Source organism: Canis lupus, chromosome 27 (genome assembly GCF_003254725.2).
Source record: "Canis lupus dingo isolate Sandy chromosome 27, ASM325472v2, whole genome shotgun sequence".
Classification (NCBI taxonomy): domain Eukaryota; kingdom Metazoa; phylum Chordata; class Mammalia; order Carnivora; family Canidae; genus Canis; species Canis lupus.
In genome coordinates this window covers 4,684,749-4,700,538 of record NC_064269.1, presented here as the reverse complement: position 1 = coordinate 4,700,538, position 15,790 = coordinate 4,684,749, and the positions used below count along the sequence as shown (strand labels likewise).

The 15,790-nt window shown below is 50.6% G+C and overlaps 1 protein-coding gene and 1 long non-coding RNA gene across 7 annotated transcripts in view; one reads left to right on the top strand and one right to left on the bottom strand.

Moving 5' to 3' along the window:
- The window catches only part of RACGAP1 (Rac GTPase activating protein 1), a 28,157-nt gene extending 25,141 nt beyond the window's left edge, over positions 1 to 3,016 (bottom strand). Inside the window, exons 1-2 of one of the 6 annotated variants that reach the window (XM_049102592.1) lie at positions 2,809 to 2,920; positions 2,126 to 2,216 (exon numbers count right to left, since the gene is read on the bottom strand). The gene's annotated coding sequence lies outside the window, so the exon portion shown is untranslated. Of the gene's footprint in view, positions 1 to 2,125; positions 2,217 to 2,808 lie in introns of all 6 variants that reach the window. The other 5 variants (XM_025477580.3, XM_025477578.3, XM_025477579.3 and 2 more) reach the window with 5 other exon arrangements.
- A 3,620-nt stretch (positions 3,017 to 6,636) lies between these two features.
- On the top strand, positions 6,637 to 15,494 carry LOC125753853 (uncharacterized). Its single transcript, XR_007406525.1, has 2 exons — positions 6,637 to 6,909; positions 12,328 to 15,494. It is a non-coding gene; the product is annotated as an uncharacterized LOC125753853 (long non-coding RNA).
- Positions 15,495 to 15,790: the final 296 nt, after the last annotated feature.

The following is a 15,790-nucleotide window of genomic DNA, read 5'->3' as shown; positions in this document are numbered from 1 at the left end:
TGATGAGAAGCCCCAGAGGTGGAGAAGTCACTATGTTACAGATTCCCAATCTGTGAGTATCCCTGAGGGAGCAATTTCACATCACCAGGAAAGAGTCTCAGCTTGATGTGATTGCTTTGAGTCCCCAATTTAATTTCAATCACCCAGCCAAGAGACAGACATCGTCCTTCAAAATAACAGACTATTACAGATCTTAACTGCAGAGTATCCTGGGAAAAGTTCTATCCTCTTCTTCCTCCTAGAAACAACATTATTAAGAGACCCATACATCACGTTTTAGATGCACCAAGGGTGCTAACTAAATATTGTAAGACAAAGCAATGGAAGGTTGCCTGAGTTTTTCAGGAAACAGTTTTAATGAAAAACATTCTCACAAACTAAATCTGGAGATTCCCAAGAATTCAGCAATACAGGTTTTCCACTGCCAAAGAAAACCATTCCCTAAGACAGTCTCAATACTACAAGATTCTTTCATATGAAAGTATTTCAGAGCAATTCTTTTTCCCGAAAGTCCAGCTTCTGCTTCACTGTATCAAAAGCCTCTACACAACTGGCAGACAGAAGGATTATCTTGAAACCAAATGTTCTTATGAACAAATGAACTGCAGAAAGAGTAAACAGAATGTTCTCAGTCCAACTTGAATGAAGACTACCAAGAAAGGAGTTGATTATTATGTCTCAGAAAATTATCACTAGCTTAGTATACTTAGTAAAGTTCTTTTTCCTTCTTATTCTGTGAATTCTTCCCATTCTTCAGTGTTCCGTTCCTCAAGGTCTAGTGTCTTCCCAATTCACTAAAGCATTCCCTAACAGTTTCAGTCAAAATTACCCCTATTATCAATAGCACTCATTTGACAGAGATAGGGCACTGCTTCACACTCTGAATTTTCTAAGTTCAAAAAAATTAATGTTTTTTAATAGTGAAACTAAAACCTCATCACTCTAATTACCTGCATCTCCTTATCTAAACTTTGCCCATTATATACTTATATCTCACAATATTGCAATCATAGATATAATTTTGTGTTTTGCTTTTCTCTATCATATTTCCATTAAGTTACAAAAAGTGGATTAACAATTACTTGACCATTCTGTTCTTTGGATATGTATGGAATTTCCAGTTTTCCAGTTACATTTACATAGAATCTCCTGCATGGTCACTCCCTCATCTCCTTCAGGGATATATTCAAATGTCATTTTCACAGTGAGGTCTTTCCTAACTACCCACTTTTCAATTGCAGCCTTTACCCCTAACACTTCTCTGCTTTATTTTCCTCCAAAGTACTTATCTCCATCTAACATATTTATATATTAACTTATTTGCTGGGGATCCCCGGGTGGCTCAGTGGTTTAGCGCCTGCCTTCCACCCAGGGCGTGATCCTGGAGTCTCCGGATCGAGTTCCACATTGAGCTCCCTGCATGGAGCCTGCTTCTCCCTCTGCCTGTGTCTCTGCCTCTCTCTCTGTCGCCCATGAATAAATAAATAAAATCTTAAAAAAAAACAACAAAAAAAAAACTTATTTTATTCTCTGCCTCAACAGTTTAAGTTCCAAGAAGCAACTGATTTTTGTCTGTTTTGTTCACTGCTGAGCCCCTAGTACCCTGAATAGTGCCTGACATTTGGCAAATGATTAATAGACATTTCCTGAATGAATGAACATCACTGTGAACAGTTTTGTTTTGTTTTGTTTTTTTCTTCTCTTTAGGTGGCTGGATTCCCTAGAACAGTTTTCCAAGGCTGGGATTACTATATTGCAGGGTAAAAACCTCTTCGAGCTCTTGATAAACATTGCTAAAATATTATCTAAAAGGGCTGTACTACTGTACAGTATACTCAACAGCGCAGAGGCCTACTAGATTCACCAGTGTTAAGTCCTAAGCTCTACTGGCCCGAACAAAGCGCCAGCTGTTTGAAAGCTAAAGAAGACTGTCTTGGGGGCAGCCTGGGTGGCTCAGCGGTTTAGCACCGCCTTCATTCCAGGGCGTGATCCTGGAGACTCGGGATCCAGTCCCACGTCGGGTCCCTGCATGGAGCCTGCTTCTCCCTCCGCCTGTGTCTCTCATGAATAAATAAATAAAATCTTAAATTAAAAAAAAAAGAGAAGAAGACTGTCTTGTACTTACATTATGCACTGAGTGAGTACCTGTTGAATACTTAAGCTACAGGAGGAAAGGCGTCTTCTCTAAACCCTTTCAATAACTCGAAAAGTTCACCCTACACATTCAAGAGAATGATAATGACAATTCTTAAAAAAAAAAAAAAGGGAAAAAGGCTTATCTTCTCACCCACCCTACGTTGCTAGACACTCCCTCCGCCTGCGAGCGAAAATCCAATGAAGAGAGACACCTACGTGGAACCGTAGAAGTTAAGGCCCAGCGCTGTTCCTAAAGCTAAGAATTAGGATGGGGCGGGCGGGATGCCGCGGCCCGGCCAGCGCACCTGGACACGCACAGCCCACAGGGAGAGGCTCCACTTCAAGCCGCCCCGGCCTCTCAAACACACACCAGGCCTCCTCCCTGCCCCCAAGCCCTGGCGTCCGCCCAAGAGAATGGGGGTGTTACCCCCACCCGCTCCCGGCCTCGTTCTCCAGAGAGAGTCCCCTCTCCGGGGGTGGGTCCTGCCCTGCTCGAGCCCCCGCCCCAAAAAGATGCCCCCGGCTTCCCGCAAAACACAGCGAGGAGAGAGAAGCCCTCCGCGGGAGGCCCGGGGCGGGCTGCCGACGCCGGTCCCCTGCTGAGCCCGCCGCGGCCCCGGCTCACCCCCCGGGACACTCCCCCTCCTACCGCAAGCCCGGAGCCGGACGCACCTGCTCTCGCAGCCCCCGGCGCCCACCTAGCCGGGTCCGCCCGCCCCGACCCGGCCCGACCTGGGCCGACCTGGGCCGCCTTCCACTCGCTCCCCTCCGCGCCTCACCCAACGGCAGAGCAGCACCGCGCCTCCGGCTCGGGTTTGAAATCCTGCACCAACCAATCACAGAGAAATTTATTCCTCCCGCGCTGGCCCTCGACGCTGCGACGCACGCACCAGCGCCCCCGAGTGGGGAGGGGGAAGGCCAGCACCGCGCATGCGCGTGCTGACGAGACGACGCCAAAGGCAGCCATTTTGACTAAGGTTAACAGACGGGCGGGGGCGTTGTTTGTTTTTAGGGTCTCCCCCCAGTCCGGATCCCTTTCCTGAAGCCGTTCAGGGTACCATATTGACTAAGGGCAAATGAGGGGCCGGCGGGGTGGCTCAACGGTTTGGCGCCGCCTTCAGCCCAGGGCGTGATCCTGGAGACGCGGCATCGAGTCCTACATCGGGCTCCCTGCATGGAGCCTGCTTCTGTCTCTGCCTCTCTCTCCGTCTCTGTGTCTCTCATGAATAAATAAGATAAATAAATAAAAATAAGGGCAAATGATACTTCTTGAGTGCGGGTTATGCTCGGCCTTGCTGTTTCCCCCCGGGCAGGAAAATAGGGCTTTTGGAAACTGTCAGTTGAACAGTGTCAGGTCTCGCTGTTCAATAGGAAGAATTCCGGAAGGAGATAGAACAGCAGTCATTTGTAACCATATTTATTGAGCTATGTAATGCCTTCATTCACGGATGCATTCCTCCAGGTTTTTATTTGACATGCATTTATTGGGAGCCCTAAATTCGTAACAAGTGGTCTACTAGGTATCAGAAAAATACAGATGATACGATCTCTGCTTTCCAGTAGCCAAGAATGGAGGAGACAGCTGGAGGGGGAGGGGTAGGAATAAATGCAAAATAAAAGTGCTATAATTCTGTTTAATAAATGTTCACTTAGCACTTGGCATTGTGCTAAGCACAGAGCTTTCTTAAGTCGTCGTGCAGATTCACAGTGAGAAATATATTTGACATTACAGCCAAGTATCACAGAATTCCGCTCATCCTTCTACAATGCGATGTACTCTGAACTTCTCTAGTCTCCCCCCACCCCCACCTCGTTATCAGTCCTCTCTACGTCTTTGAATTCATTACTGAATAATGAGTGGCTACCCGCAATTTGAAAAAATACTGGCCAAGGCATACAGGAAGCAGTGTGTTTTAAAGGAAAGGTCACAGGTTTCATAACCAGAAAACTTGATTCCATTTAAACAAATACCATTGGAGCTCTTTTGCGCAGCAGGCATACCACTGAACCACTTGTATTATCACTTTGTAACCCTTCTTGTACTTCGTGTTCTCCAACTATAAAACAGAAATAATAGTACTATCCCTGTGTCACAGGTTTATTCCCAGAGCAAACTGTGTCTGGAACACTATTAGAGTTTACACTTTATAGAAGCTGTAATACATATTGTTATTAATATTTTTTTTTAGATTTTATTTCTTTATTCATGAGAGACAGAAACAGAGAGAGAGAGAGAGGCAGAGACATAGGCAGAGGGAGAAGCAGGCTCCATGCAGGGAGCCTGACGTGGGACACAATCCGGGGTCTCCGGGATCACGCCCTGGGCTGAAGGCGGTGCTAAACCACTGAGCCACCCGGGCTGCCCTGTTATTAATATTATTAGGGAAGATATAAAGAAAGTAAATATTAACTCTACATTATTATACCACTTTATCCTTCCCACAACCCTTTAAGGTCAGGAGCATTCATTGTTTCATTGGTCTGTGCCTCCTTAGACCCCTATCCTACAGTAAGTATGAGGACACAATATGTGTAAAGTGAGTTAGAAGTACAGATGAAGAAGCAGTTAATCCTATCTGGGGAGTGGGAGTGTTCGAAAAGCCTACAGAGACTTGATGTCTGAGCTAGGACTTGAAATGTGAATAGGAATTTACCAGATACAAGGGGTGGCACATTCCTAGCAATGGGAGGATCCTGTGACCTCTCAGGAATGAGTCATCTGTATATTTAATAAATACACAAGCAAACAATTTATGAAGGTTTAGGGCTATGAAGGAACATTTACCTTAACACTCAGGTGACATTGGGGGTTCAGTGGGTATGAGGCCTTCTTAGGCAACTTTGGCTTGAGGAGTAAAAGAGGCAGCTGCAGCTGGTAAAGTATGTAGAGACTAGACCAGGAAGGAATTGGACTTGTCCTATAACAGACACATGACAAGACAATGGGATTTAGTCAGACTTTGACTAGGTTTGCATTTTACATGGGTCATATGCTCAGCTGGCATGGAGGATTGCCTAAGAGGGTAAAATCTGAAAGTAAAAAGACTCTTCCTGTGCCATTAGGGAAAAAAAAAAAAAAAAGACATGAGCCAAATTAGGCCAGTGGCAGGAGAGATGGTAAGGAGGGGCAGATGGTGGGAAAGATATTCACGCAAAGAAGTGCATTTATTAAATGATTGGACCTAATGATTGGAAAGAGAGAAGAGGGTGTGAAATGACTCAGCTTTCTTCCTCTCCCTTTCACCTCTTGTCCAGTTACTGAGTGCAACTCTTAAGTATCCATTGTGTGCACACTCTTCTCCCTCCTACCTTCATCACCCTAGTCCATTACAGCAGTTGTAGCCACCAATGAAATTGTTTAACCCTCATTTACATTCCTTTTTTTTTAAATTTTATTTATTTATTCATGAGAGACACAGAGAGGCAGAGATATAGGCAGAGGGAGAAGCAGGCCCCCGTGGGGAGCCCAATGAGGGATTCATCCTGGGACTCTAGGGATCATGACCTGAGCCTGAAGGCAGCCGCTGAACCACTGAGCCACCCAGGTGCCCCCCACCCCACTTACATTCTTAACGCCTGCCTGGAGTGATCTTTTATCTTTTTTTAAATATTTTATTTATTCATGAGAGACACAGAGAGAGGCAGAGACATAGGCAGAGGGAGAAGCAGGCTCCATGCAGGGAGCTTGATGTGGGACTCCATCCTGGACACTCCAGGATCATGCTCTGGGCCAAAGGCAGGCACCAAACCGCTGAGCCACCCAGGCGCCCCTGGAGTGATCTTTTAAAAATGCAACTCTAATCATGTCTCTGTCTTGTTTAAAATCATTAACGATTTCAACTTCCTCCTCAGCAAAGACCAAGATCCCTACCAAGGCTCCCCTCATCTGACCTGGTTTGCCCCTGGAGCTCCACTTGCTGACCCTTCTAGCATTTGTTTGCAGTTCTTCCTCCCCACACCCCCCCACACCCTCCACACCCCACCCCACTGCCTTTTCCCCTAGCCAAGTTCTACTCACCCTTCCTAGGCAGCTTAAGAGTTTTCTGTGTGTTTCAGGGAGGTCTCTGAGGCCTGGAGCCATGCCTTTGTTAGAAGCTCCCTTAGCATCCTGTCCCCAGCCCCCACATGTCACCCCATTTGTACTATGGTTCTTCCACATGGCCTTTCACAAGTCATCTGTGCCTTTGTTCCCTCATCAACAAATGGAAATCATAATAGTACCTGCTTCATAGAGTTGTCGAGAGAAATAATTTTTTTAAATTTTTATTTATTTATGATAGTCACACAGAGAGAGAGAGAGAAAGAGAGAGAGAGAGGCAGAGACACAGGCAGAGGGAGAAGCAGGCTCCATGCACCGGGAGCCCGACGTGGGACTCGATTCTGGGTCTCCAGGATCGTGCCCTGGGCCAAAGGCAGGGAGGGGCTAAACTGCTGCACCACCCAGGGTTCCCTGTCGAGAGAAATAAATGAGATATCCTGGCCCGCAGTAAGTGCTCAGTAAATAGCCTTATCTTCCCTACCAAAGTATGAACTCCCAGCAAACTAGAGTTGGCCCTCCTCTCATTTACTCCTATGGTCTCTTGCTTTTGCAGCTCGGGCAGCCTCTAGGTGAGCAAAAGGGAGTTCAGTGGGCTGGTGGTGGCCCTGAAGGCCGAGTCACTGTCCACCAGCCTCAGCCTCACCGCCCTCCACCCAAGGCGCCACCACACCTCTCCGTGTCCACCCAAGCCCCTTTCCTGCTGCACGAGCCCCGTGAGAAGAGGCACAGGAAAGGTAAAGGTGTGTGTGTGTGTGTGTGTGTGTGTGTGTGTGTGTGTGTGAGCGAGGGTGGGGGTGGGAGTGGACGTCTTTCTTCCCAAACCACAGCTCTCCGGTGAGGGAGGCATCCTGGAGCTGCACCTGTTCAGGGAAAACCCTGAAAGCTGGTGCCAGAAAGCAGGGGTTTGATTCCCGGCTCCGCCACTTATTGGAGCCGAGATCTGGGCTAGTTATTTCCCCTCCTGCTCCTCCAGTCTCACGCGCCGGTGCCCGGCGACGCCAGCGAGGTAATGGCTGTAAAAGGGCCTCTGCCTCCTAAAGCGCCGCTGTCAGAGGACTCAGGAGCCCCCGGGCGCCCCCCCCCCGCCCTCCCCCCCGCAGCCGGGTCACCTGAGCCTGCCCCCTCCCTCTCCCCCCTCCCATCCTCCCCCTTCCCCATCCTCCCTATCTCCCACCCCCATCCCCCACCCTCTCCCCCATCCTCCTCCCCTCTCCCCGCCCCCCCCGTCGGGTCACCTGAGCCTGCCCCCTCCCTCCCATCCTTCCCCTCCCCATCTCCCCTCCCCTTCCCCCCTCCCCACCCCCTTACCCTCCCCTAGCCCCCCCTCTCCTCATCCCCCTCCCTCCTCCCTCCATCCCCCGTCCCCATCCTCCCTTCCCCCCTCCCCCTCCCCATCTCCCACCCCCCTCACCCTCCCCCGTCCCTCTCCCCCTCTCCTTGTCCCCCTTCCCCATCCTCCCATCCCCCTTCCCCGTCCCCCTCTCCCTCTCCTAGTCCTCCTCCCCCTCTCCTCGTCCCCCTTCCGCATCCCTCCATCACCCTTCCCCATCCTCCCATCCGCTCCCCCTCCCCCCTCCCCCCCCCCCCCCCCGACCCTGTCCCCGGCCGCCGGAGCCGCCTGGCGCCGGGAGCCGCTAATGGGATTTATGCTAATGAGGAGGACGCGGGTGACCGCCCGAGCGGCCCGCGCCCCGCCGCCCCCGCGCCCCACCCCGCCCGGCCGGGCAGCCTGCCCGGGAGTCGCGACAGAGGAAGTGTCCCCGCGGGTCCCCGCGGCGCGGCGAGGGAGACCCGGTGCCGCCGCGATCCGTGTAGTCACGCCCAGGGCTCGCCTCCGCGCGTTCTGCGGCCTGGGGTCGCCTCCCCGCCCTCCCCGTCCGCTCTGCCTCTCTGAGGTCTCGCTCCCTCCCTGCCTCCCTCCGTTCCAGAACCCAGAGGTTTGGAGCGCGTCTGCGTTCCGGGCAGTGCGCTAGGCACGGACGGGGTGCGCTGGGGGTGCGAGGGGCGCAGAGTGCAGAGGTGGGGACTGGGTTCTGGGGTGCAGGGAGAGCCAGCCCCCCCTTCGGGCTGACCCGCAGGAAAGTGGGCCTGGAGGAAGAGGCGCGTGAGCCCAGCTGTGCAGGCAGGATAGGATCCCAGGGGATGGGAGTAGGAAGTGTCAAGAGAAAACAGAGAAGTCGATCCAGTGGGCAAGGTTCCTGCTTGGTGAGTCGGGGTAGAACTGGAAACAATTTTGGCTTCAGAGTGTGAGGGACCTTGAATACCCGGCCAAGTAAGTTCGATGTGATTCTCAAGGCCCTAGTGAGCCACTGAAGGTTTCCGAGCAAAGGACAGGCCTTACTCCTTTTTTTGTCTGTTTTAAGATTTTATTTATTTGAAAATTTTTTTTTATTTATTTGAGAATGAGAGAGAGAGAATGTAGGGGTGAGGGTGGGAGGAGGGGCAGAAGGAGAAGCAGTCTCTCCACTGGGTGAGACTAGACTCTCCCATAGGTGGGGAGCCCCACCTATCCCAGGACCCAGAGAGCATGACCTCAGCTGACTGAGCCACCCAGGCGCCCTGTCAGCCCTACTTCTTCTTATTTCCCTAAAAGAAATGGCAAAGTATAGTGAGTGGTTAAATGGGTGAGCTCTGGGGTTATACTGGCCCTGGTTCAAAGTCTATTTCCATCCCCATGACCTGTGTGATGGGCAATTTGACTTCTCTGTGCCTCTATTTCCCTATTATATGGGGATGAGAATGATAATGTGAAGGGCTGTTGGAAGGATTCAATGAAACAGTGTTTGCAGAACACTCAGCACACTGCCTGGCACATGCTTAGGGCTCCATAAGTATCTGTTACTATTTTTATGTCTCCCTGTGCTCCTCTCTCTTTCTTTTGTCACTTTCTTCTGATGATCCTTCTCCCTCTCATCAAAACAAAAACAAAAACAAAAAATCTTCCCCCAATCCATAGTTTCCCCACTTCATGCCTAGGAATCACCCTCTCACAATGAATAAAGTATTGAACTAAATCAGAGTATAATAGAACCAAGGCCCCTTCAGAAACACACCAGTGCCTCTCCCAAGCACCCAGGAGCCTTGCTTACAGGAAGGGTGTAGTTACTGTGCTGAACGTGGCTCCCCTAGATTCCAGTCTCTTTAAAAAAACGGAGACCACAGCTCATTCAGCCCCACTTTGTCCCATCTCTGACAACATGCCTGACCTTCAGTAGCTCCTGCTCTATACTAGTGATTCTCAAATGTTGATGTGCATTAGAATCCCTTCCAGAGTTCTCGGCTTTTGTTTTTTGTGTTTTGTGTGTGTGTGTGGGTGTGTGTGTGTGTTTTAAGATTTTATTTATTCATTTGACAGAGAGAGCACAGGCAGGGGGAGTGACAGGCAGAGGGAGAGGGAAAAGCAGGCTCCCTGCTGACCAAGGAGCCCAAGGCAGGGCTCTATCCCAGGACCCCAGGATCATGACCTGACTGAAGGCAGTGGCTTAACCAATTGAGCCACCCAGGTGCCCCCAGAGTTCTTGTTAGAACACAGGTTGCTAAAATGTAAAAAAAAGAAAAAAAAGAAAAGAAAAAGAACACAGGTTGCTGTGTACCACCATCAGAATTTTTTTTCCCCGCCATTAGAATTTCTGATTCAGTGGTCTTTGGTGGGGCTTGAGAATTTGCATTTCTAACACATTTGCAGGTGATGCTGATGCTACTAGCCTGGGGACCACACTTTGAGAGCCACTGCTCTCTAATGGCTATTGAGTGGGAGAAGAAAGTAGCTGGTTCTTTAAAAAGACTCGAGATTTATGTAAACCATAGCAAGTGCCACTTCTACTGTTAACCCTAAAAGTCCAGCCAAGAGCTAGTTCTCAGGAGTCAGATCTGGACCCTCTCCCTCGCTCTTCAGTTTCTGTCATCTGCAGTGTTAAAGGAGAATAACAGAACCTACTTCTCAGAGGTTTGATTTGATGATGATGAAGGGGATTATAGATGCTGAGTTCGCTTCCCCAATCACTTTGTTGTTTAGCCAGAACTTCCACACACCTTTCATTAGATCCTCCCAATAGCCCTGTAGCCTAGGGGAAGCGTTATTCCCAGAGGGAGGGGGATGTTCAACTGCTAGTTCCCTCCCATTGTACAGATGAGAAAGCTGAGTCTCAGGGAAGTTAAAGGACTTGTCTAGAGCCTGTGCAGTTTGGGAGAATAGGGGAAAGAGCTCAGAGCAGAGCTGGATGCCCCTCTCTACTTCTCCCTCTGTTTATTCTTCCACCACCTCCTTCCCTTAGGTCCCTTTCACAGCTCCTCTGGGTGTGTCTTACCTGAATCCCAATGATAAGAAGACAAGGTTGGGGCTCTCTGCACTTCTTGGCGGTGGGTCTGTTCTCTTGCCTCCCCCTACCCCCCTGCCTGCTACTCCCTCCCTGTGTAGGCCCCTATAGAACTGCCACTGGCTGTCTGTGTGGCAAATATCTACCCTGAATTCAAATTCTGGTGCAACACCCGCACTAGCTATGTGAATTTAAACAGATCTTTCCCTGGGATCCCTGGGGGGCTCAGCAGTTTAGCACCTATCTTCGGGCCAGGGCGTGATCCTGGAGTCCTGGGATCGAGTCCCATGTCAAGCTCCCTGCATGGAGCCTGCTTCTCCCTCTGCCTGTGTCTCTGCCTCTGTCTCTCTCTCGGTCTCTCATGAATAAATAAATAAAATATTTAAAAAACAAACAAACAAAAACACAGATCTCTCCCCTTCTAGCTTGTCTCATCATCTGTGACATGAGGAGTGGCTTAAATCTCTGATTCCCAAACTGTAGAGGCCATAGAGTGATCGATCGATCATGGTCCCCAGGCCCCATGAAGACTGAGGAACCTGTCTCTGTGTAACTGTGTGATTGCCCGGGGCGGGGGCGGGGTGTGTGTGTGAGATAAAATACAAATGAGTTTTAGTGATGCAGCCCCAAACTCAGTTATTACGTATGTTCTAAACCAATAGATTTTAAAAATACAACTGTTGGGATACCTGGCTGACTCAGAGAGTAGAGCAAGCAACTCTTGATCTTGGGTTGTGGATTTGAGCCCCAAGTTGGCCAAAGAGTTTACATAAACACACACACACATGCACACACACACGCACAAATATACACTTGTTAATATGGCAGGATCATGGAAACTTTTTTGGGAATTTAAAAGGTTGGAAACCTCTGGGCTAAGATATCCTCTGAAGACCCTTTCAACTGCCATCCTGCAGGTGAATGGGCCTTCGACTGCCAGAGGGCGCTGACGCCCTGTAGGATGTGGAAACTGAGCCCCCCACCCCCAGCCCCCAGCCCCCAGCCCCCAGGGCGAGAGGGCTCTTCCAAACTGAGATAGGGTGGGACCAAGGCTCCAGTCCTGGATCTATAGACCGCAGCTGAGACCTGTCACACAGAAGGCTCTGTAAGAGAGATGTAGCTCCAGAGTTGAGGGAGGTAAGGGACTCAGAGAGGACAGTGACCTGTGTCCCTGGTCACTTAGCACTGTGCATACACCTGTGGCAGTGAGTGGTGATTCCCATCTGGTTGAACCTTGAGCTCCAGGTCCTAGTGTGCCATGTAGAAGGGTCCTCCCATTTCACCTCAGCTATCCTCAGAAAAGGTACCAAACAAAGCACAGATGGCCATCCCGAGTGGCCTTGGCACACAGCTCGGGAATGCAGGGACCTGATGAAGACCCGTGGAGGCAGGAAAGCCTTCCCGAAGGTGGAGTTGAGGATGATCAGAGAGGAGCAGGAAGGTGAGTCCAGGCAGGAGTTCTGCATAAAAAGGGAAATAAAGATCACTTGAGAATAGAAGGCAGTGGCTCAGGGCAAGAGAAGAGGACAGGAGAGGCATCGCCCTCCCTCCACCCTCTCACCACACCCCCACACCCCTCAACCCCAGCCCTGCTGAACCCTGGGCACAGCTCTGACCCAGCTCAGCCTCTCCAGTCAGGAATTTCTCGCTGGCAAGAGCCAGAGGGAAGGGTCACATACAAACCCCAGAGGCTGAGACTGTCATAGTCAAACTGTCGGGATCCAGAAGACCTTGCAGCCCAACCTGAGGGTATATGAGCGGAACGTGATGGGACACAGAGACTCTATACCACCCTAGAACTGACTCTCTCTCTCTCTCTCTCTCTCTCTCTCTCAGGCTTGATCTTAGCAGAACAAATGAAGAAGGACCCGGGGCCCCCGGCTCCCTTGGGCCAGAGTACTGGATCCTCACGCCTTACGGCCTTACTCTTGCTCTAGATGGGCCACCCCTTCTCCTTCCTGGCCAAGCTCCACTCATCTGCTGTTCCTCTCTTATGTATCCTGGCTGGCCCTAAGCGGTGAATTGCTTCCCACAACCACACTGCCCAACACAGCCCCTCTTCCCCTTGGCCTGGGCTCTGGGTACCAGCCCTGACTCCCAGGCTGAGTGTCTCCCAAGCCTCATTCCTTCTGCCCTCCCACACCTCTGGCCCTCCCAGGATACCTTTCTGAGGTTTGCCAAGCCTGAGTGCTCTTCTAGGCAGAGAAGACCAGAAGGAGAAGCAACCAGAAAAGCAGGGGGCATTCGTATTGGCAAGGCTCCTCTGGACAGCAGAATGGACAGCAGGACAGGCGGGGCAGGCTGGCCACTCTGGAGAGGGTGGGCACACCCTGCCTTCCCCTGTCTGAACAGGACCATCTCCCAAGCTTAGAATTTTGGCTCCAACACACATGTGAGTGTACACATACACACCAGGCCCGTCTGCTCTGCAGAAGTCCGCTTCCCTGAGGCCCCCAGGGCTGTTTCCCCATTGCCCACCAAGCCTTTCCCGTCTGCTTTCACAGGGGAACCCTCAGCCATGGGTTACCCCCACCCAGAGAGCTCCCAATTTTTTAGTCTTCCTGCCTTCTAGAGACAAGGCCTTATCAAATCTAGGGTCACTGCAGCTGCCCCATTTACAGCCCAGCCCCTGCACCTCCCTCCCACCTCAGCACATCCCTCCCACTTCTGTGAAGCCTCCAAGGCTGGGAGGGAGGTCAGGATGGAGCCCATCTTGGCAAAATGAGAAAAGATTAGAGCAATACATTTGCTGTCAATGGCAATAAGGCTGCCTGAACAGGGAAAGAGGAATATTTGATTTCGGGCTCTCCAGGGGTCTTGGCGGAGGAACACTGGCAGCCCGCAGCCTCAGGCCTGATGGAGTGGGGAGGGCTGGTCCCAGCTCCAGCCAACTGGGGACCCTGGAGTCCCAGCCCTCCCATCTCCATATCGACCCCATCCTCTGCAGTCACCCGCAGGGTTGCAGCTCCCTCCCCTCTCTCCTCCCATCATTACTTCCTCCCCGCTGCCAAACTTGTGCTTCCCTGGAGCAGTTTTTCTACCCAGTGCAGGGTGATGGAGCAGAAAGAACAGTGCTCTAGGGGCTGGAGAGGAGACCTGGGTTCCAACCCCCTGCAGCATCTATGAGGGACTTCAGGCAAGTCGCTGAGCGTCTCAGAGCCTAGGACACTGTGGGGTTGGGGCATGACATGGCATTGGGCATCCTGAGGTCAGCGCAGCCATTCACCACTTCAGTGGTCTTGGGTCACATCACTTAACCTCTCTGAGCTCCCATTTGTTCATCTATGAAGTGAAGATGAAGCAAATAATAAGGCCTACCTATGTCCTGGGGTGGTAGTGAGTGTCAGCAAAGCCTCAGGATAAGAAAGCTGTAAGTAGTGTGACATAGCGTTGTCTCCCTGCTACATGGGAATTCTTGATGTGTTCCCTGGCCGAGGATGGGCCTGAGCTTCATCCAGAAATTCTAGAGGGTTCCTTCCAGCCCTAGGATCGTGGCTCTGGGTCCCACCCTCCCCAGTAGGCAGAGGGAATAGTTTTTCTGGAAAAGGCAGAAGAGGATTGTTTTTTTGTTTTTGTTTTTGTCAAACAGGCCTGAACTGAGGAGTTGACGCTCCTGGGCCAATCCTGAAAGACATTCTAGAGGGGGAGGTTTTAGAAGCAGCTGGTCAATAGCGTATCTTTCCAACCTCCTACCCTCATGTTTACAGGCTAACTGCCCCCTAGAGTTGTGCGATGGATGCAAATGAGGCAACTTCTGTCCAGCTTCCAGGCAAACGGACAAGGTGCTAGGCTGGAGAGGGCACAGGGAGCCTAGGGGATGGAAATAACATTCATTTCTGGGCTGCCTGGAAACATCTGCAGTGTTTTTCATATGATATCTGGTCTCTGCAACAGCCTGAGAAGGAGGTGTAACCAGCACCAGCTCAAGGTTGGTTAACTTGCCCATTTTTATATGCAAGGGCTATATGGGAGGAACTGTGATTCAGGTGGGCTGGACATCACTCCATGCTTCCTCCGATTGGAGCAGAAGGTTTGAAGGTTCCGTCCCGGACCTGGTTCCTTTGACTGAGCTGGGAACCTGGGCAGATCTTTGAGGGGATGGCACTACTTAACCAACTGAGCACAGAGAATGCTCTGTGTAGAAAGTGTAGAGCCCTGCACAAATGCATTATACCTTCATGTGCTTCCTTTCCAGTTCCAACTTCATTTCCCACTGCCCCCCTACATGATCCTCCCCTCTGGGCAGATCTCACTTTATTTTCAGCCTGACACATCAGGCTGATTCATGTCTTCCCCTCCCTCTTTGCTTATCGGGTCTCACCCATCCTTTGACACTTCCATGAAGCCTTGCCTGCCATGCAAAGTGGCAATAAGGTTAGCCTTCCTTGACTTACTGTTCACTTTCTATGAACGTGTCCTGATCCCACAAGAGAGTCCCCAACTGATTCTCTGAGGGCCCAGACTATGGTCCTAACTCCTACCTCTTTGTAATCTTAAGGCTTGCATAGAGTCTGGTACATATGGGGTGTTAGGAAAACATTTACAGCTGGAGGTGATGATTGTGGTGACGGTGCTCATTATAAAATCCACATTTGAATTTAAAGAAGAGGTGGGGGACGCCTGGGTGGCTCAGTGGTTGAGCATCTGCCTCGGCTCAGGGCATGATCCTGGGGTCCTGGGATCAAGTCCTGCATCAGGCTCCTGCGGGGAGCCTGCTTCTCCCTCTGCCTGTGTCCCTGCCTCTCTGTGTCTCTCACGAATCAATCAATCAATCAATCAATCTTTAAAATAAATAAAGTGGGGGGGGGCCTGGGTGGCTCAGTCAGTTAAGCATCTGCCTTCAACTCAAGTTATGATCCCAGGGTCCTGGGATCAAGCCCCATGTTGGACTCTCTGCCCAGTAGGGAGTCTGCTTCTCCCTTTCCCTCTGTCATTCCTCCTGCTTATGTTCTCTCTCTCTCTCTCTCTGTCAAATAAATAAATAAAATCTTTAAAAATATAAAGTAGAGGTGGGGATGGTGGTGACGTGCTGATAGCTGTAATGCCTGGTATGGTGGTGAGCTGAGCATAGTGGTGTTGGTAGTGATGGTGGTGACTTGGATGATGTGAGTTTGAAGATGGTGGTAATGATGGTGATGGTGGTGATAGTGGTGGTGGTGGTGATGGTGGCCATATTAACTACCTATGGCTGCAGAACAAATTACCCCCAAAACTTAATGCTTCAAAACACACATTTGGGACACCTGGGAGACTCAGCAGTTTAGCGCTGCCTTCAGCCCAGGGTGTGATCCTGGAGTCC